A 5,836-nucleotide genomic window follows, 5' to 3' on the forward strand; every position below is an offset into this window, starting at 1 on the left:
CCAGGTGTGTGCCATCGCCAGGCATGTGGTGGGAAGCATCGTCTCCGGATCCGGGGTGTAGCCGCAGGGCTATAGCAGTGTGACAGCGCATCCGGCTTACGACTTAACATTCTTGGATCCTGGTCAGTATGAGAAGGAGTTGTTGAACCGAATGAAAATCCGGGTCCACCTAGCTTGCCTGGAATTGAGACGCTTGGCGGTGCAGAGATATTACAGGCTCTTGTGGTTTGTCCACACAATGAACGGATGTTCCGCTCAGCCAGTGTCTCCACTCCTCCAATGCCATCTTCACCGCGAGAAGCTCACGATTCCCCACATTGTAGTTCCTCTCCGTTGTGTTGAGGCAATGGGAGAAGGCAGCGCAACTTGAGGTCCAGGGCAGAACGCTGGTACAGGACAACCCCCACCCGACATCCGAAGCATTGGCCTCCACAAAGAACTGGCGGGACGGGTCAGGATGAACCAAGATGGGTGGTGAGGTGAAACGGTGCTTGAGAACGTCTCGGGAACGTCCCAGTCAGCAGCTGGGGACCATGCGAACAGAACCTTGGGAGAGGTGCGTACAGACAGGGTGGAAGCCAAGGTGCTGACACCAGGTTAACATCCATAAAGCTCTCATCGGCCCCAGAGTTTATGAGCACCTGGAGAGATTTCGACTATTTCCCCGACAGCAAGATGGCATGAAAAGGAGTGTGAGTAAGGTGAGAAGAAAAGTTCTCTGTATGGCCCACTATAGTACTCGCTCCTATCGGTGAGCCTGATATTTTAGTGGACAGGAGGACACGAAATGACCAGTAGTCCCACAATACAGGCAAGTATTCATGTAAAACCTGCATAGCTGTTCGGTTGAGGACAGCCTAGGGCTGCCTATTTGAATTGGCTCAGGAAGAGATGAATTGTCAGACTTCGGAGACTCGGGGGAACTCGAGTAGCTTCGGGTTCTCTCGGCAGTGGAGGCTTCGGGGACTTCCGGGATGTCTCAGAGGCAAGGTGGAAGACTTGGGCGGACGAGTGAAATCAAACCTCTTTTCCTTCCTAAGTTCCCGTAGTCGTCCGAATGGTCAAGGTGATGAGCGAGTCGAGATCCGTCGGTAGTTCTCGGGCTACAAGCTCGTCCTTTACTTCCTTCGATACTCCATTCTGGGAACATGTCGAACAATGCTTTCCGGGTTCTTGGCAATCTCAGCTGCCAACTTGAGAAAATCCACTGCGTAGTCTGCCACATTACAGGAGTAATGGTGAATCCGTGATCAGCAACGTATCAAACGTCTGGTCATGGCGTTCTGCCAGAGTATGGTGTCCCTCCATCCTTGCAGGGAGACAGCATTGTGGAGCTGGTCTGAGTCAGTCATGGCCAGATTCTATTATTATTTTTCAGGGAAGACCCAGATGCAGACAATGTCGAAGATACAAAAGTTTATTACAAGAACAGGGGGCAGGCAGTCTCAGGGTCAGGGCAGGCAGAAGTCAATAATCCAGGGTGGTGTGACAAGCTACAGAAACGGACGGTAGGCTCAGGGTCAGGGCAGGTGGAACGGTCAAAACCGGGAAAACTACAAAAGAGTAACTAGAAACAGACAGGCTTGACGAATAAAACAAACTGGCATAAGACAGAGAACGCAGGTATAAATACACTGGGGATAATGGGGTCAACGGGCTACACCTGGAGGGGGTGGAGACAAGCACAAAGACCGGTGAAACAGATTCTGGTGTGACAAGCATATTTTTACGAAGCATGTGACAAATAAAATGTGGATTAAAATACGTTTCAGTACTAATTTTGTGTGCCTGAACTCTGCACTATGTTTAAGCCAATATTCTGTTAGAGGTTCTGGAAGTCAAGCAGTAGAACATGTGAGGTTCTGGAACTCAGTTCTGCTGTTCTGTCCCTTGTCAATCTTGTGTATTTCCCTCAGTGATTCAAACAGAAAATTGACACAAAAGTCGATACAAATCCAACTCTGATAAAGAGCAAGTTCTTGTGGTAATGATTTGTTCTTCAGTGTCTTGTCAGTGGTGGAAGAGATACTCTGGAGCTGCTGCAATGTGTCTGGGGCTGCTGTGTGTTCTCCTACTGGCTGGGATCATAGGCCTGTTTCTCTACCGTGAGTTTGATATGTTCTCACTCAAACATTCTTCATCATCAGTGGTGTAATGACCAGGGATCAATTACATTTATATTCCAGTCAATTACATTCAGAACGGACACCAAATTCCAATTCCACATTTTCCTCATTGAAAAGCATTGAAGAGAATTGAAATTCAATTAGAATTCCAGTTTACTTCCTGAATTGAAATCCACTGTTACCTTGTTCATTGGTCGTATTATTTCCTGACTTGACTGGAATTTAAATGCAACTGACCCCAACCCTGGTCATGTCTGATTAACATTTAACTGACCCCAAACCTGGTCATGTCTGATTAACATTTAACTGACCCCAACCCTGGTCATGTCTGATTAACATTTAACTGACCCCAACCCTGGTCATGTCTGATTAACATTTAACTGACCCCAACCCTGGTCATGTCTGATTAACATTTAACTGATCCCAACTCTGGTCATGTCTGATTAACATTTAACTGGCCCCAACCCTGGTCATGTCTGATTAATATTTAACTGACCCCAACCCTGGTCATGTCTAATTAACATTTAACTGACCCCAACCCTGGTCATGTCTGATTAACATTTAACTGACCCCAACCCTGGTCATGTCTGATTAACATTTAACTGACCCCAACCCTGGTCATGTCTGATTAACATTTAACTGACCCCAACCCTGGTCATGTCTGATTAACATTTAACTGACCCCAACCCTGGTCATGTCTGATTAACATTTAACTGACACCAACGATGGTCATGTCTGATTAACATTTAACTGACCCCGACCCTGGTCATGTCTGATTAACATTTAACTGACCCCAACCCTGGTCATGTCTGATTAACATTTAACTGGCCCCAACCCTGGTCATGTCTGATTAATATTTAACTGACCCCAACCCTGGTCATGTCTAATTAACATTTAACTGACCCCAACCCTGGTCATGTCTGATTAACATTTAACTGACCCCAACCCTGGTCATGTCTAATTAACATTTACATTCCAGTCAATTCAATTGTGACAATACACCAAATTCCAATTCCACGTTTTCCTCATTGAAAAGCATTGAAGAGAATTGAAATTCAATTAGAATTCCAGTTTATTTCCTGAATTGAAATGCAACTGACCCCAACCCTGGTCATGTCTGATTAACATTTATACTGTTACCTTGTTCATTGTTCGTATTATGTCACAGAGAGAAACCAATTGACCTGTTCCAACACCCTGACTGAAGAGAGGGACCAGCTACAGACCAGTTTCAACATCCTGACCAAAGAGAGAGCCAGCTACAGACAAACTACAACACCCTGACCAAAGATGGAGACGAGTTACAGACTAGCAACAACACCCTGATCAAAGAGAGAGACCAGCTTCAGAAAGAGATAGAACGTCTGAAACAATCTTTAGTTGAGAAAGGTGAGTCAAATTGTCTAATGACTGTTCTGTTTGACAGTCTCTGTATCAGTTCACATGTCACTTACAAACAGGCAATTCAACTTTAATTAAATACAAAATGTGAGAAAAAATGTATGACTTCCAAACTGTCCATTAGTTAGTACCCGTCTTCCTTGAGTGTTTGCTTGATACTTAATTCAATGTTGTATTAAAGTGACTAAAACAAGAAATGTTCAACTTATAGTGTGTCCGGAAGGATGGAAGAAGCTTGGTAGCAGTTGTTACTACGTCTCTACTGAGAAAAAATCTTGGGAGGAGAGCAGACAGGACTGCAGAAATAGAGGAGCACACCTGGTGGTCATCAAGAGCCAAGAACAACAGGTGTGTGTGTGTGTGTGTGTGTGTGTGTGTGTGTGTGTGTGTGTGTGTGTGTGTGTGTGTGTGTGTGTGTGTAAGGAAGGAGAGAGAGATTAAGCCCACCCTCTTCAACATATATCATTGAGTTCGCACTAGAACAGTCTGCAGAACTGAGAGACAGACAGAGTGAGTGAGTGAGTGAGTGAGTGAGTGAGTGAGTGAGTGTTGATAATATCCTCAATGAAATTATTAAACAGACAGACCATAAATTTGGTTTTACTTATTTGGTTTTTAATTTAATTTACTTAAATTCATTAACATCATCCTCAGATGGGTGGGACAGGGATGCAGCTTAAGCCCCACCCTCTTCAACATATATATCAACTAATTGGCGAGGGCACTAGAACAGTCTGCAGCACCCTCATCCTACTAGAATCTGAAGTCAAATGTCTACTGTTTGCTGATGATCTGGAGCTCCTGTCCCCAACAAAGCAGGGCCATCAGCAGCACCTAGATCTTCTGCACAGATTCTGTCAAACCTGGGCCCTGACCTGGGCCCTTTATTTCACTTTTGTTTATTATCTATTTCACTTGCTTTGGCAATGTTAGCATATGTTTCCCATGCCAATAAAACCCTTAAATTGAAATTGAATTGAAATTTGGGGAGAGGGAAAGAGAGAGATAGAAAGCAGTAATGGCTATGTTTTAACAATGTTGTATCTCTCCCACCACTACAGACATTAGTCAACTGGTTATGTGGAGTATATGGCTATGTCTGGATTGGTCTGACTGACTCTGTTTCTGAGGGGACCTGGAAATGGGTGGACGACACACCACTGACCAGAAAGTAAGACATTAATGAATGCTGTGTCACTATGACATCACTGTCTGGAATAGTATGTTCAGAATGGACAGCCTGATTCTTCTACAGGTATTGGAACAGTGGACAGTCTGATTCTGTGTTGTTTCTTCTACAGGTATTGGAACAGTGGACAGCCTGATTCTGTGTTGTTTCTTCTACAGGTATTGGAACAGTGGAGAGCCTGATGGTGGTGGAGCAGAGAACTGTGTGTATTTCTATTCCTGGTCATCAGACACAGGAGAATGGTGGGACTATTACTGTTACTATAAATTCAGATGGATCTGTGAGAAATAGGATTCATCCTCGGTACTCTCTGAACTGCTAAATAAGATTATGCTAAGTACTATCAATCGTAAACTATTTTCTGCTTATTCAATTTATTTTGTCAAGAACATACAATATATAACAAGACAAATGTAGAATACATTATAATAAAACTATATGCAATAACAATACAATGAATTGATAAGAGAAGGACTGTTCTGTATGTTGTTGAGGAAATTCACCATTAAGGACTCAAATTCAAAGGAAATTAATCAATATTTATTATCACAGTCACAGAGGTTCACTGACTCAATACAATCCTGATGTTCATTTTTATTATTATTACTTTTTAGTTTAGTCTACTTGCTAAATATTTTTCTTAACTCTTCCCGAACTGCACTGTTGGTTAAGGGCTTGTAAGTCATCATTTCACGGTAAAGTCTACACTTGTTGTATTCGTGGCATGTGACAAATAAAGTTTGATTTGAAGTCATATCAGCATGGTTGGTTCCTGCATGAGACTGACTGATACCACACCAGGCTTCTTACCTTGAAACTGAAATACTCCTTTTGGTTCCCAGAGCAATGTTCTGGGTGTACTGGGAAAATGCTTGTACAGTGAGTGTAAGGGATGTCGTCCTCCTCTTCTGAGGAGGAGTAGCGAGAAAGATCGGAGGACCAAAGCGCAGCGTCGTAAGTGTTCATGATGATTTTAATTAAAGAAAGCACTGAACACTGAATCAAAACAATAAATGATGATGTGAATTTACAAAACCGAAACAGTACCGTGTGGCCCAAACACTCACACGGAAACAAACACCGACAATCCAAAAGTGAAACCCAGGCTACCTAAGTATGA

General features: G+C 43.4%; 1 long non-coding RNA gene across 2 annotated transcripts; it reads left to right on the plus strand.

The window, feature by feature from the left end:
• The first annotated feature begins 1,808 nt into the window (after positions 1-1,808).
• LOC121845048 lies at positions 1,809-5,355 on the plus strand. 2 transcript variants are annotated; one of them, XR_006082312.1, is made up of 5 exons: positions 1,809-2,105; positions 3,295-3,515; positions 3,739-3,875; positions 4,589-4,698; positions 4,829-5,355. It is a non-coding gene; the product is annotated as an uncharacterized LOC121845048 (long non-coding RNA). The 2 variants fall into 2 exon arrangements; XR_006082313.1 differs by having other exon boundaries at positions 4,875-5,355.
• Positions 5,356-5,836: the final 481 nt, after the last annotated feature.

Source organism: Oncorhynchus tshawytscha, unplaced genomic scaffold, assembly GCF_018296145.1.
Source record: "Oncorhynchus tshawytscha isolate Ot180627B unplaced genomic scaffold, Otsh_v2.0 Un_contig_527_pilon_pilon, whole genome shotgun sequence".
Classification (NCBI taxonomy): domain Eukaryota; kingdom Metazoa; phylum Chordata; class Actinopteri; order Salmoniformes; family Salmonidae; genus Oncorhynchus; species Oncorhynchus tshawytscha.